The sequence below is a fragment of the Onychomys torridus genome, chromosome 16 (assembly GCF_903995425.1).
Source record: "Onychomys torridus chromosome 16, mOncTor1.1, whole genome shotgun sequence".
NCBI lineage: Eukaryota > Metazoa > Chordata > Mammalia > Rodentia > Cricetidae > Onychomys > Onychomys torridus.
In genome coordinates this window covers 56,362,363-56,378,380 of record NC_050458.1, presented here as the reverse complement: position 1 = coordinate 56,378,380, position 16,018 = coordinate 56,362,363, and positions in this window count along the sequence as shown.

The following is a 16,018-nucleotide window of genomic DNA, read 5'->3' as shown; positions in this document are numbered from 1 at the left end:
TATATATGTGTACATATATATTATATGTATATATATTCTGCTCAGTCTGTATAATGCTACTTGTATACTTGTATGCATGCTGTCATGGCTGACCATCAGTACTAGTTAAACAATTTTTGTGCTTTTCCCTGAGGAAAAGTATTTCTCTTGATCTCAGCATTCCTTATTTGCCTTGTACGTCTTTGTGTAGAGTTAAGGTGCATGGTCCTTCCCTCATTCACTTTGGCATGTCTACTGTTGACCTTGTTTTGCTCATGTTTAGGCAGCCATGTTGGTGAGACTTTATGGATGTAGCTTCTGACTTTACTAGGAGATACAATCTCCAGCAAACTCCCTGATCCTCTGGCCTTTTCAATCTTCCCACCTCCTCTTCTGCAATGTTCCCTAAGCCTGAGGTTCCAAAGTGTTTTGTAGATGTACCCACTGGGACTGAGCTTCACAACTCTGGTTGTTTTCTGTAATGCTACAAATCTGTTACAAAGAGAAGTTTCTTCCATGAGAGGTAAGGACTGCACTTATCTGTGGAAATAATTACAAATATTTATAATGCAGTTAGGGATTACCATAGTTTGGTAAACTGGTAGTTGTAGGTCTTCTTCCAAGATCCATGACTTCATTAGCCATGGCTAGTTGGCTATGTTTCCAGCACCAAGTATGTTTTCCCCCTTGTTGAGTGGATCTTAAGTCTAATCACAGAACTGTTGTTTGCCACAAAGGTATTTATGCAACTGCAGAAGTCTTGGGGTTATCATGCCATGCTGGTCATTGTTCATACACTCATAGCTGGGTAGGACTGTTGGCTGCTTTCTTCCATTGGAAGCTTGTATGACACCTTCTGATACCATGAAAGCTACTCCCAAGAAAGGGGGCACTCAGGTCAGTTCCAGCTCAGGGTTCTCTGGCCCCTGCCTCTGAGGTGCATGCTATCTTCAGCAATAGGGACTAACCTTTCATATCTAGGGAATGGGGATAACCAAGAGCAATAGTCATAGACTGTATGTTCTGAGAGTCTCTTGGACAACACCGTCTAACAGCTTAAAAGAGAACTTCTCATGTCTGGTGTTGGGTTTTTTCTTAGGTGGTCTTTGGCTCTTGGGGGTAGCATTGTCAGCCTAGATGAGAAAATTTCATTTGAACTATAGATGTATATTTATACACAAACTTATGTATATAATAGGATTTCTGTTTTTAGGTAGATAGTTAATAAATGATTCCTTACAACCTCTTCTGATATCTTTCCTATTATTTTACCCTCCTTCTGTATTTATCTCCCCTGTTGCTGTGGGACAATGCTCTTGTATAATATAAAGATTTATTACTCCTATTGGTTTAATAAAATGCTGATTGGTCAGTATCCAGGTAGGAGTTATAGGTGGGGTGACCAGACTAGGAGAAGACTGGGAAGAGATAAGGCAGAGAGATGGAGTCACCAGCCAGATGCAGAGGAAGTAAGATGAAAATGTTGGACTGAGAAAAGGTACCAAGCCACATGACTAACCATAGACAAGAACTATGGGTTAATTTAAGCCTAAGAGTGAGTTAGTTATAAGCATGAGCAACAGGCAAATCAGTTTATAATTAATATAAGCCTCTGTGTGTTTATTTGGGACTGAACAGCTGTGGGTCTGGTAGAATAGAAACTTCCATCTACACCTCCCTCCTAACTAAACTTCCTTTTCCCCCCATTTTCCCAGTTAGTACACTTGTACCCTGATATTCCCTCTCTATTGATTCCCTCTCAGAGTCCCTACCTCAGCAACAGTCCCTTTTCAGTTTCCTAGCTTCTGCAGTTACTCTAGGATATGTAGACACATCTGAAGATTTGGATCTAGGAGTCTGTGATCAGACAGAATAAATGATGTTTGTCTTTCCAGATCTGGGCTACCTCACTCAGTATTATCTTTTCTAGTTCCATTCATTTATCTGCAAAGTTTATGACTTCATTTTTCTTTATGGCTGACTAGTATTCCATGGTTTATACATACCACATTTTTATTATCTATCTGTTGGTTGAAGGGTATTTATTTTCTTTCCATTTCCTATCCATTATGAATACAGCAGCAATGAACACGGCTGAGCAAGTATCTGCAAATTAGGATGTCAAGGAAAGATATAACTGGCTCATGTGGTGGGTTAAGTTTTAGATGTTTGAGAATTCTCCACAGCAGTTTCCATAGTGGCTGTACCAGCTTGAAAGCCCACCAAGAGTCAATGAGGGTTCATTTCCCTCAAATCTCCTTTAGTATTTGTTGACTGTTGTTTTGTTGATCTTCGCCATGATGACTAGGGGTAAGATGAAATCCCAAAGGTGTTTGGGTTTGCATTTCCCTAATTGTTAGGAATGATGATCTTTTATTTTTTAAAGATATTTCTTAGTCACTTTTCCTTCTTTTGTGAAATTCTCTGTTCAGGTTCCAGGCCCATATTTGAATGGGTCATTTTTTTTAATTCATTGTTTTTATAGATTTTTTAAATATATTTATGCTGGATAGTAGTCCTCTGTCAGATGTGTAGCTGGCAAAGATGATCTCCCATTCTGTGGGCTTCCTGTTCACCTGGTTGATTGTTCCTCTAGCTATGCAGAAGTTTTTTAGTTTCATGAAGTCCTACTTGTCAATTGTTGGCCTTAATTCTTGGACAAATCAAGTCTTATTCATAATGTCCTTCCCTACACCTAGGTCATGTGCCATACTGCCTATGTTTTCTTCTAGTAGTTTCAGTGGTTCAGGATTCGAATTTGGGTCTTTGATCATTTGCAGTTAGTTTTTGTGCAAAGTGATAGACATCAGTCTAATTTCATTCTTCTGCATGTGGACAAGTAGTTTTCTCTGTACCAATTGTCATATGTGCTTTCTTTCCTCCAGATTATATTTTTGGTGTCTTTGTTGAATACAAAATGGCCTGAGTTATGTGTATACATGGTTAAGTCTTGGTTTTGTTCCATTATAAAAAATTATAATGGGACAAATGCCACATAATAACAGTACTTTTAATGTTATAAAACATGCATGGTCTCATCCTGTGCTGGTTAGTGTTCTGTCAACTCAGTGAAGCTAGAGATACCTGGAAAGAGGGAACCTCTATTGAGAAAATGCCTCCTTTAGTTTGATCTCTAGGAAAGTCTGTGGGGCATTTTTCTAATCAATGGTTGATATGGGACAACTCAGCCCTCTACAGGTAATGCCTCCCCTGGTCAGGTTGTCTTAGGTTGTATAAGAAAGCAGGATGAACAAGGCCATGAGGCGCAAAGCCTGTAAGCAGTGTTTCTCCAGGGTCTCTGTCTTGAGTTCCTGACTTGACTTCCCTTTGACCTGGAAGTGAGATGAAAAAAACCCTTTCCTCCCCAAATTGCTTCTGGAAATCGTTTTTATCACTGCAATAGAAAGCAAACTAAGATACATACTTTGCTGATATATATATAGATAGATAGATAGATAGATAGATAGATAGATATAGATATATATAGATATATATTCCTCTAGTAGAGACATAAAAATTATGTATGGGGATAACATTCAAGGAAATGCATCTCAAGCCAAGTGGTGGCATACACCTGCAATCCAAACTCTTGTGGGGTGGAAGCAGTTACATTAATTATTTTGCAGTGCTGAGGATCTAACCCAGGTTCTCATCCATACTAAGCAAATGCCCTACCAAATTGTATCCTCCTTAGGGTTACTATTACTATGATGAAACACCAGTAGGTGAAGCAACTTGGCGAGGACAGGGTTATTTTAGTTTCAACTACAAAGGATCTGATGCCCTCTTCTGGCTTCCCCAGGCACCTGCAATCTTACACACACACACACACACACACACACACACACACACACACACACTTCAAAACAAATCTTTAAAAGTAAGGTAGGGGTGGGTTGTTCCATGGTAGGGCATTTGCTTAGTATGGGTGAGACTCTGGGTTAGATCCTTAGCACTACAAAATAATTAATGGCAATAATAATGCAAATAAAACTGGAATCATAGCCTTTTCTCTAATGGCAGAAAAGTTGGAACTGGTATGGCTCCGTGAGAGAGCACATAGTCAGCACACTTGGGGCACCAACAAAAGCAAAAGGGGAGTAAGGGCTGAACTGGGGGAAAAAAATCATTGAATGATCTGACTTAAACAACACAACATACTGATAAACATTATACACAAAAGAATGCAAACAAAATAGAAACTCAAACAGAATTCCTTGGCTCCCTGGGAGACACTGAATAGACTACAAGCAATGGCCTAAGCCATCCTGATTATCAAAACCTTCATGGAGGACTGTCAACTCCGCAATGATATCCACACTGCACAGCAGTCCCCAGGACAGAGCCGCCATCTCATGCATAGAGATTCGGATGATAAAGGAATAGAAACGGAGATCAGGGGATAAAATAACTCCTCAAGTCATGACTCAGAGGCAGAGCTGAACTACATGATAATGTGATCTCAGGCCCCAGTGCAGTTCCCATGGCTTTCTATTTCTGGGTCAATTTTCCTTAAACCAGAGGGAAGCCATCCAGCCATTACAGGAATCTTCCACATTCTCCAAAAGCAACTTTTCTGGTTTCTGCAGTAGATAAGTGCATTTATAAGTGCAATTGAGTTATATTTTCTGTATACCGGCTGAAATAATCTTATCACAGTCAAGCACAGGTTATTCTGAAAGTAGAAAGGAAGGTGCTGGCAATCTCTGGGAATTAAATGCCACTAATAAGTTCTAGTTTGTTTGTTTTATTTATTTTCATTTTGAGGCAGAGTTGTCGGCCTTAAAAACTCGATCTTCCTGCTCCAACTTTTATGTGTTGGGATTTGCTGGTGTGAACCACCATGCTTGATTAATGTTTTATTGCATTCGAATATTAAAAGTATCAGAGAAATATACTGGGACCAAAACGTACATTAATTTTCCCCCAAACAGGTCATTGTTATCATATTGCTGGACATATTATCAAAAGGTGATCCAAAGATTTATTTTAGATTAAGTGAAAGGATATGATCAACTGTGGTATTTAATTTCTGCTGGTAAAATTATATTAAGACAGATAAGATTGTGAGTCTCTATATTGCATTACTTATAGGGGGAAAAAATGAAGTTTCTTTTGAGAAACACTGCTTTTACAAGTCAATTAGTTAATGATATTTTTAGAATGTAGTTACATATCTTTGTCAAACTTAAGGACCCTTATAAAGCAAAGCCACAGACTTGCTTACTTTGCAAATAAAGACAGATATTAATCTTTTACCACTTTTCCTATAGTTACTAAATTCTTCAGATGTTATCTGTTATTACAAATGAAAGATTTTAATTAAGCCGGTTATTAGAAGCATACATCTTTGTAGGGCATTTAATATTTAATTGTTTAATTACCTTAGTGCACCTTTCTAAACTAATAAGAAGACAAAAGTTTACTACAAAGCAAGCCCTTCCAGAGTGTCCAGTAATTAGACTGACAACTACTCTACACCCACTGGGACTCTACTCTCTGGTGGGAGAACCCAAAAATCTTATTCTCTACCCTGAAATAGCCCACCATCAATTAGGAAGGTGATCATACGGTAATTATGATAATAGAAGCAAAGGAAAGAGTGACACCTTCCTGAGGAGTACACCAATTACTGAGCATGCCTGGAATGTCAAGTGTTAAGAGGAAGAGGGAACAGAGGCAAGGGGTGAGTACAGAGGAAGCAGAGAAGGTGGCACCCTCAGGGGGAACTGTGGGGAGTGTTCTTAACCCCCCACCAAGGTTAAGAGCAGGAAAGGCTGTGAGCTGCTCTTGAGATTGGTTAACAGAGGTGCTTCCCTGAAAACGACCTGCACCAACACGACCCGGAAAGCCCAGCAGCAGCTCCCTCCCACCATGTCTGTATGGAAATAGCAAGGGGTTTACAAGTGGGGTTGGTCTCTGCGCATTTTGGTTATTGAGTGAAGTGTTACATTTTATGTTTAAAGTAACTTTGGGAAGTGTTCTGATTCACTTGCTTCTTACTATTCTACATTCTTATGCCATCCTTTTCCTCAAATCGGTTACCCACAAAGTACATCCTACTAGAAGGAAAAATAAAAGTGAGTTGCTGACAAGTTAGGATATTTATATTTTCAATTGCACGAGAAGAGAGAAATTAAACCAGAAGAGTAAAACATTCTCTCCACCAAAAGACAATATTGCTGTTGTCATCCAGAATGTGGAAACTATTGGAGCGGGCTTCATATCCCATGGAACTCAGGGAAAAGGCAGAAGGTTAAAATAAACCAAAAGACCAAACCATCAGAAAAGATCAAAAGTAATCATTGAAATCTCTTTAAAGAGAAGCAATGGTACTTAAGCCATTACATGCACCATTAAAAACTTCATTTTTATTTTATGTGTGTGTTTTACTTGCATATAAGTTTGTTGTACCATCTGCATGGCTAGTGGCTGAGGAGGGCAGGAGAGGGCACTGGATCCCGTGAAGCTGGAGTTACAGGTGACCATGAGCCACCATGTGGGTGCTGGGAAACAAACCTGGGTCCTCTGTAAGAGCAACCAGTGCTCTTAACTGCTGAGCCATCTCTCCAGGCTCCAAAACACTGCATCTAATAATTAAATGCATTGACATATCTGAAGAACAAATGTACTTACCTGGGAGATGTTGAACCATGAGAACACAGAGAACAACAGGAGACAAGCTTGAATAATGCTCACCTAGGAAAACAAGTACTGAGATTAGTTTGGGTTGAGGGAAGTGTGAGACCATTGTCTTGATATGGATTTTCAACCATCTCACAGAGTCGCCCTGTTTCTAAGATGAAAGGATAGATGAATGAATGAATGGTGACGGGAAATGTTTATTAACAACATGCTACACCAGGTGTGACATGCACCTTTAGTCCCAACACCTGGGAGGCAGAGGAAGACAAATCTATGAGCTTGAGGCTAGACTAGTCTACACAGTGAGTTCCAGGGAGCCAGGACTACATTGTGAGACACTGCCTGAAAAAAAGAAAAAAAATCTGTTATATGCTAGACACTAGCAAAAGTTAACAGAAACGGCACATAGATATTTAGTGGTCTAAATATGTTAAGAAGGAAAGAAAATGTTTTCAATAGAAAAGCAAAATGAGAGAAAGACTTCTTCTAATCAATATTCCTGGCAAAGGCCTGGAAGTGGAAGACAGAATGAGCAATTCCACAAACCCAATAGTGTTTATTATGGCTACAGCCAGCAAGGAATGCAAGCCAGAGAGTTGTTATAGGTCCAGTTCCCCCAAGGCTGATGCTGAGTTTGTGGAACTTTTCTGCTCTTGCGCTGTGTTAGTTGCATTCTTATGGAAGTGTGACTGGGGTGCTGGTGGTCGTCTAGGGGGTTATCAAGCTATAGGACAGACAAAGAAACAAATGTCCAGAAAAATGTCTCTCTAGAAATAGCCTCTAGGAATAAGAAGCCATCATCTCAGGGAGCCTACAGAAGTGAAGAAAGAAAAGCCAGAAGTTGCACAGGTAAGTAGAGCTGTGACACAGTCTCATCAGAGGCTACCCATCTCCTCTAGTTCTGAGGTTAGGAATCATCACGCAAAGCTGTTCTGAGCTGAGAAGATGGAACCTGGTCTAATTCTACTCAGATCAGTCATGGACAATAGGCAATCCTGAGAAGAGGTGATAAATGAGGCCTGAATGCCAACAGTAGGGGTGCTAGCTTCAGGAATATAGCCTTCACTCTGGAGGTAGATTCAGTTGAACTATAGCATAATCCAAGATATTGCAAATAAATCCAGGAACATGAGCTAAGGCTACTCACTGTGGGTCTTGTGAATCCTGTTAGGCAATCAGAGCCATATCCAAGAGTAACAGGGTGGCCACTACAGAGTATTGCTTGAGAGAATGGCATGAAAAGATTGTGCTTTGCGGGTTATTGTTTTAAAGTTAAAAAATGAAGGGACTGAAAAGGCAAGAACTGATAAAAAGATGATATGTTTGAAGACTATGAAAAGAACCCTGAAGCAAGACAGTGGAGCATGAATGGGGTTGTGGAAGTAGGGTTGGAAAATGTAGGTTCATTTTAGCCACAGAATGAATGAACTTATGAATTTGATGGAACCGTTCAAATCATAAAAATGTATACATTGAATGATGCTGATACCATTCAACTCAACAAGTGCCCACCATATGTGAAGCACAGAGCAAATGACCAATAGAACATGTATATATTATAAAGGGGATATAGAAGAATGGCGTAAAATCCATAGGGACCGGGGAGTCCAACAAAGGCTCTCTTCACACTGGAGAACCTGAGAACACAAGGGCTGCTCAGACCACAAACTGGATGCTTCAGCAGTCCCCATCTGGCACCAAGGGCATGAAGGAGTTTGGGGGGGGGGTCACTGGTCTTCAGTCCAGGAGATTTGTCTCTTAGTGTATTCCAGATCTAATATATTGATAATATACATTATCAATATAGAGAACAAACTTAAGTTTCAGAATCATGAACTGTTGCAAGTCTGTGTCATCTCCAAATGGCAAATGACACCATGTGCTGGTCAGGATTAAGAGGCAAAATGTGGCTATAAATAAGTTTTAAAACAATAACAGATCTAGAGAGGAAAATATTAAATCCTTCTGAGAAAATTACACAGTAGGAGATGATCAGTACCTAGGACAGTGCCCCCAAGACACGCTTTCTTAGGGCCCTAGACTGATTTTCAAAGTCCTGTGGACTGGGAAGTCCAAGGTGAAGGGACAAGCAAATCTGGCATCTGCCAAGGTTTCCCTCATCACTGTGCCTTCTTGCGGAGACTACATGTAGTAGAAGAGACTGAAAGACCCCAGACCCCTGGGATACTTTCGTCTGTGAGAGGGCCCCCCCAGAAACCAAGATTCCAAACCAGCAGATGCAGCACGCATGAGGAATGTATCCAGCACTGGCGCAAGTGGGCTCTCTGTCCTGGTCAGTCAGAGAGCCCTGAGCAGCGGTTACAAGCATTTTTAAAGGCAGAAACTACAAAATTAGCATAAGATACCAGGTGCCCCGGGTTTGGCCCAATTTAAAAATCATCATATATTTCAGCAATCATTTTGTTACGCGGGAAAATTTTGTAACATTCATTGTAAACTGGTAGGCTCAGGGGAGACCTAGGGGGAGCGGTTACTCTGGAGGGGAGTTCGCATAGTTATAGGCTTATGATTGGCTGACATTTGACCTAGTTTGCTGGACTCTCCAGATGGTCCTTATCTTGGGTCCCCTTTGAGGAATTTTTAAACAGGGACTTATTATTATTTTAATCTATAATTGCAGACCTTGTCCCAAGGCCGACGGCTGGGCTCTGAAACTTTTTACTTATTTCCAGGGAGAGGATGGGTCAGTGTCTAACAAAAGCAAGTTTACAGAAGCAAAGTCAGCAATTTGCAATTGTAAAATGTATCTCTAATTTTTTTTCCCTCAAGACAAATGTGCTCTCACATGGTGGAAGGCATGGCAGGCAAAGCACCAGTTTGCATCTTTATGCCACTATGTACCTTTTCTATCTTACCTCTTTTTAGATACACAAATACCATCGTGTCATAATTGCCCATATTGTCACTGTCATGACATCCTGCACGTGTTTGAAGCCTTGGAACAACAGACAGTATGTACCACATAGCCTAGGAGTGCTGAGGGCTGGGCCATCTAGGTTTGTGTGGCTGTATTATTACATATTTTCTGAGAACATTGATGTGAACATGTTGACAAAACCCCCAGTGACAAATTTTTTCAACATACCCAGGCTGTGAAGTGACAGATAGCTGGCTATAACTGGTTTGAAGCATAAATCTAATTAATCTTATTAATAAAAGCCAGGAGTCAGATGTCAGGGTAATGACCTGAAAGATGAAAGAAGTAGAGGAGCAGCCACCGGTCTTCTGACCTCTCCAGATCCTCAGACTGAAGGGCCGGGGTCCTGTCTGTGCCCTGTCTTATCACTTCCTGTGGCTGACATATCATGCACCCCAGTAAACTTATCTGGTGGTCAGAGAACAGAACAGTCACTATATTACACTTAGAGGTTAGGCAGTGGTAGCACACACCATTAATCCTAGCATTCTGGAGGCAGAGATCAATCGGGATCTCTGGGAGTTCAAGGCCACACTGGAAACAGCCAGGCATGGTGACACATGCCTTTAATCCCAGCACTTGAGATTTCATGTCTTGCTTGGGAAAGACACACGCCTTTAATCCCAGGAAGTGATGGCAGGAAGCAGAAAGATTATATAAGGTGTGAGGACCAGGAACTAGAGGTTTTAAGCTTTTAGGCTTTTAAGTGTTTAGCAGCAGTTCATCTGAGATCCATTCAGATGAGGACTTAGCAGATTCTAGTTTGAGGAAACAGAATCGGCCGAGAAGTTGGCGAGGTGAGGTTAGCTGTGGCTTGTTCTCCTTCTCTGACTTTTCAAAATTCACCCTATTACCTGGCTTCCCTGAATTTTTTATTTAATAAGACCATTTAGAAATTCATGTTACAACTTCCTGTCTCTGACTTCCGATTGCTGGAATTAAAGGTGAGAGCCTCCCAAGTGCTGGGATTAAATACATGAGCCTCTCAACTGCTGATATAAGAGGCGTGAGCCAACACTACCCAGTTAACTAGTGGCTAGCTCCACCCTCTGATCTCCAGGCAAGTTTTATTTGTCAGAACACAAACAAAATATTACACAACACTGGTTTAAACAGCCTTAGATTTAGTGACCCAGTTTATTCCATATTTTGCTCATCATAGAACAGTGGTTCTCAATTTATGGGTTGCAATCCCTTTAGGGATAAAAGACACTTTCACAAGGGTCCCTTAAGACCACCAGAAAACATAGATATTTACATAATGATTCATAACAGTAGAAAAATTACAGTTATGAAGTAGCAACAAAAAAAAATCTTATGGTTGGGGACCACTACAATGTAGGAAACTGTATTATTAAAGGGTCACAGCATTAGGAGGTTTGAGAATCATTGTCTTGGTAAGGAGTAAAAATGAAGTTTAAACCCATAACTCTACCACTTGGACATGATCCTTTCTACCAAGGCCTGCACAATATATAGTCATCTGTGTGCCGACAGGCAACAAGTGTGTAAGGCATGAGATCAAAACTACAATGGATGTTGAGTCGTGGCTTAGCAGATACAGAACTATGACTAGTCGCTCTGACTCTTGGTTCAGAGACAGCATGCTGAGAAGACATTCTAAAGCTTGACAGCTACCTGTCAGTTCTTTCTACTTCCATGGATCCCATACCAGATCGAGGATCCACACAGATCACAGGAGGAAGACATCATCTCAGGAACAGTCCCTCCTACCCTGGCTGCTATCTATTACATTCTTCTAAACAAATCTTGGGAGAATGCTTGAGGCCTCTTTGTGATTGCTGGGTAGGAAACTGTTTAACTGTTCTCCATTGATGGATCACAAACTCCATGACACCATAGCCTTCCTCCACTTCATATGCCAAGAGTTTAGCTAAACTTTTAATCCACAGAGATACACAATGAATCTCGAGTGGATGAGTCCTAGTGCCCCATGGAGATGGAAATTATAGCCATTGGTAAGATAAAATTCCTTATATTTGAGCTCCTAGCTACAAAGTTAATGTTATACTGTCTTTAGTTTTTTAATTGCTGATGACATTAATTGGTGGAAGATGACTTTTTAAATATGACCACAGCAGATTGTTATCTCAAGAGGATTTAATTTCTCCTCCTGTTGAGCATACCACCCAACAGAGCTCTGCCCTAGTCCCTGGATCTACATAGTTCTGAATGGTTTGGTAGACTTCTGCCGTGTCCCATAGTCGATCTGATCAGTTTCTTAATGCAGATTCTTTTCAAAACCAAAATATTCAGCTCCGATGGCAAGTTTAAATTGAAAGTAGAAGTTTCCCCTTCCTTATTTCACACAGAAGTGGACCTGGGCAGATGAAATGGGGATATTTCATATTGCATCAAAGGAAGTGAAGCAGGGCAGAGAGTCTGAGCAGCAATGTACACACAGGCACAGCAAGAGGAAGAAGAAGAGCCAGTGCAGGGCGGGGCAAGCAGCCACTCAGCAGCCCAAGCAAGCTCTCCAGCACTGCTATGCAAAGCCTCAGCATCCTGGACCCTGAGGACCTTAGAGACACACTGCTCCCTGCTCCCCATCTTTAGATCTATGCTGCCCCCTCCTCCAGCATTCATGTGCAACCTTTGCATTCCAGACCTGTCCCGGAGGAACAGTGTCCTGTGTGGCTCCCTCCATTTGAGCAAAACAGTCTCCTCTGGCCTCTCCTCATCCTCATCCCTAGCATACTGTGCTTAATGGCTGTGTACCGGTACCTGCCTCTAGGCTGGAAGTATAGGTATACCTGCCTGGCTAGCACTTCATCTCAAACGCTGGTCACTTAGAAGTCCTTCAGGAAATACCTGTTCAAGGAGCAAGTTCATTGTACAATCTTTAAAGAATTTGCATACTTTTTCACACTTAAAGAACTCTTAGAAGCAGGGTCAGCTCTCAGAGGACACATTTAGTTGTTATAAACCTGACTATTTTCATTAATTTCACTGAATTCTAACTCCAAACTCCTTTGCCACCAGGCTGGCAGGAGATTCGGCCTGATCCATTCTGGGCTGGACTAGAATCACTGAGTCAGGGAGGTCTCACTGAGACACAGGAAATAAAGGATTCTGTTGTCACCCTGGCTTAAGCTTGGGCCTGTCCAGTCAATCTATGTCCCGACCTGTGGGGGATTCAAGACTCTAGACAAGCTTGGCAGAAGTTGTCCCCAGAAACCCTTCCACTAGCAAGGACTTGCTTCCTTTGGCCAAATATCACACGTCCCCCTCAGTGAAGCACCTCAGACTCACTTCTGTATGAAACAAGAAAGGGGAAACTTACTTCAGCTTTTTTTATATATGTTTATGTCACTAGCATTTAGTAGTTTGATTCTGAAAATTACCCTGTTTAAAAACAGGCCTGGTGGCACACATCTGCAATCCCAGAATGTGGGAGACTGAGGCAGAAAGATGGCTGCAAGTTCAAGAAGAGGCCAGTCGGGACTACATATCAAAAGTCCCCATACCCTCCAAACACACACACACACACACACACACACACACACACACACACATACACACACACACTCGCATGCACACGCAAGCAAATTACTCAACCAGGCTGACGGATTAACTATACAACTCAGAGCTCAACTTGGGCCTTTGCCGGCCAGGAGGTTTTATTGACAGTTGGAAAATTTAAGTCTTCCTAACTGATTTGAGCAAAATTAGGTCTTCTCTCAACCACACCATCAACATTTGGAACTTTAAATGACTTAAGCATAGCTCACAAGCAGAGGCCACTGTCCCACTGGTAGTCGAGATCCAGTTTGTAAGGACTAGGAGTATCCCAAGGCGTGCGTTGCCTGTTCAAGGTAGTTGCATGGAAAACCCAGTTATTAATTCAGCTGAACTGATATCCACAGTGTGAGGCAGAGTTCAAGCCCAGCATTTAGAGAAAGCCAGAAATTTTTAGGGGGAAGCAATGGGTTGAAGGTCATCTCAAACCCATGCTTTGTACTCTTGAATGGCATGAAGTGTGGTGGGTACACACACCCTGGTGATCTGGACAAAGGTAGTGTTTACAGGAAACTTATGGCTACAAGCTGACACACGCTGGTGATGCTGGCACTTGGAAGGCTGAGGCTGGAAGATTACTGTTCAAGGCCTGCATAGGCTACATACTGAGTTCCAGGCCAGCCTGAGATAACTACAGTGTGAGACCCTGTTTCAAGAAACGAAACAACAGCAACAAAACCAGCAATGTCATAACCATCTAGGGAATGAAATTCTTTCCCAGGGTCAATGGTGGACTAGGGGTATCGATTAGTGGTAGACACTTGTTTAGCACACTTGGATTTGATGTCCAGACTCATAATACAAAACAAAGCATGCATGGCAATCTTGATTTGTGAGTTTGTATTCATTGGCATTAGCCTATTAATTTGTCATTACTTTGGTTATATATGAACTTTCTCAGCTTCAGTGAATCTGCTCTGGAGTAGTCACATGGACTGCTAAAGAGCTCATAAGTACTTCTGAGTTTGGTGGCCCACATTTGGCATATAGCACCTGGGAGATTGGGGTGGCAGGGTTGCAAGTTCAAGACAAGCCTCGGGTCTTACAACCTAAGACCCAAGCAAGAGAAAAAGGAAATAGTGTGTAAATACTGTGTTTGCCCTGCTCTTCAAGGTGTGGTATCCCATGCCTGGCATGCTGGCCAGATGCAGCGGCAGGCTGGCAGGCTGGCAGGCTGGCAGACTGGCAGGCAACCCACTGCAATGGGGCAGCAGGTAGACATTCACCACACAGAGGCGACATCCACGTGGAAATGGTTTATTCTAATGAGGTATAAAGAGAAAGACAGGAAAAGAAAAAAGGAGAGGGAACGAGAGGGGTGTTCGACTAGGCGCACCTCGTAGGAGGGAAGCAGAAGAGAGAGAAGGGGCAGAGTTCTTCCTTTTACGCACAGGGTGGAGCCAAGGGGCAAGATTTCAAGGGGCAGATTAGAATATTAACAGTGTCTTTGCTGTCCTGCCAGCCCTCATTGACTTCTCTCTCATACCAATAACCATAGGGCCTGTGTTCTGTGAGGACACTTGGCATTCAGAGTTGGCGGCCTGCATGGCTAAAGTAGTTTCAACCCATGGTCCTCCCTGGCTAGTATATTCATAATTCCGACACAACGTAGCGAATCATTAGTTTCAGTTCTCTCAGGGAGGAGGAGCCCCAGGCACTGTTTAGAGTGAACACTTATTGCCACAGCTCGCCTGTGTGTCACAGGTGAGGCAACACTGTAACTCACCATGTCTTACGACTTTACTTTGACCCTCTAAACAAAAGTTCCTTTTAAAGCAAGAGTTTGGCCAGCAGCCATGGCACATGATGCTGGAAAATATAACACAATGGGATGACCAGTTTGAGACCAGTGTGGAGTATATCCAAGGTGGGGCTTGGTAAAAGACTTTACCCCCTTTGCCCTTCTGCCTTGTGCACATGAGAACATGTCCCTTCTCTCAGAGGATGAGGTACTCAGGACTCCCATGTAGGAATAAGAAAGAAGCCCTCACCAAACCTGCTGGTGCTTTGACCTTGAACTTGTTGGAACTGATAGAAACCGATTTATGTTCTTCATTAAAACAAATAAACACAGCAAGAGTTTGAAGATGTTGTTTCCCTATGAGCCCTGGACCCCCTTGATAAGTGATGGAAACAGGGAAACAAATCTCTCTTTCTTATTAAGCCGTACAACAGAGAACCCTGGTGAAGCATTGGGGAGGCAGCAGCTGATAGAAAATTACCAACAGAGGTTGCAAGCTGAGATTTATAGAAATTAGTGCTGGACAGAAATACATCATAATAAAACACATGCCTTTTAAGTTTTATTAAAAAGTGGGGCGGGAAGCACTTTCTGTATAGCTAAGTTAAATTGCTGAGCTTCAGATTAAACCAGATCCAAGAGGTACCTTTATCTTAGACTGAGAACATAAGAAAAATAACAATACACCAGTCACACCACAGACTATAAATCCTTTGTAACAGACAAAAGTAGATATAAGCATGACATCACAAAGTATTTAACCTCAAAATTTGTCACTGCCCTATGATGAAGTTAACACTAATAAATACTAACATGGGTGCATACCTTGTATATTGTCTGTAAAGAATGTGAAAAAACGATGGTTATATTTATTAAACCTGGCATAGTCCCACAAAAACAAAGGTATATATTCTGTGACTCTTGGCAAAGACTTTTGTCTACCCTGTGTTTGTTGTATTGCTTCTATTTTTGAATAACTGAATTTATAATAAATATAGCCTATTTCTAAGGAGAGTTACTTTTGGGTACATACAATATTTCTGTTTTGGTGTCATTCAGGATGATTTTTTTCTCTAGCTCCACCCATTTATCTATGGGTTTCATTTTTTTCAGTAATATTCCACCATGTAAATGTACCATATTTTCTTCATCCAGTCATCTGTTGATGGACACCT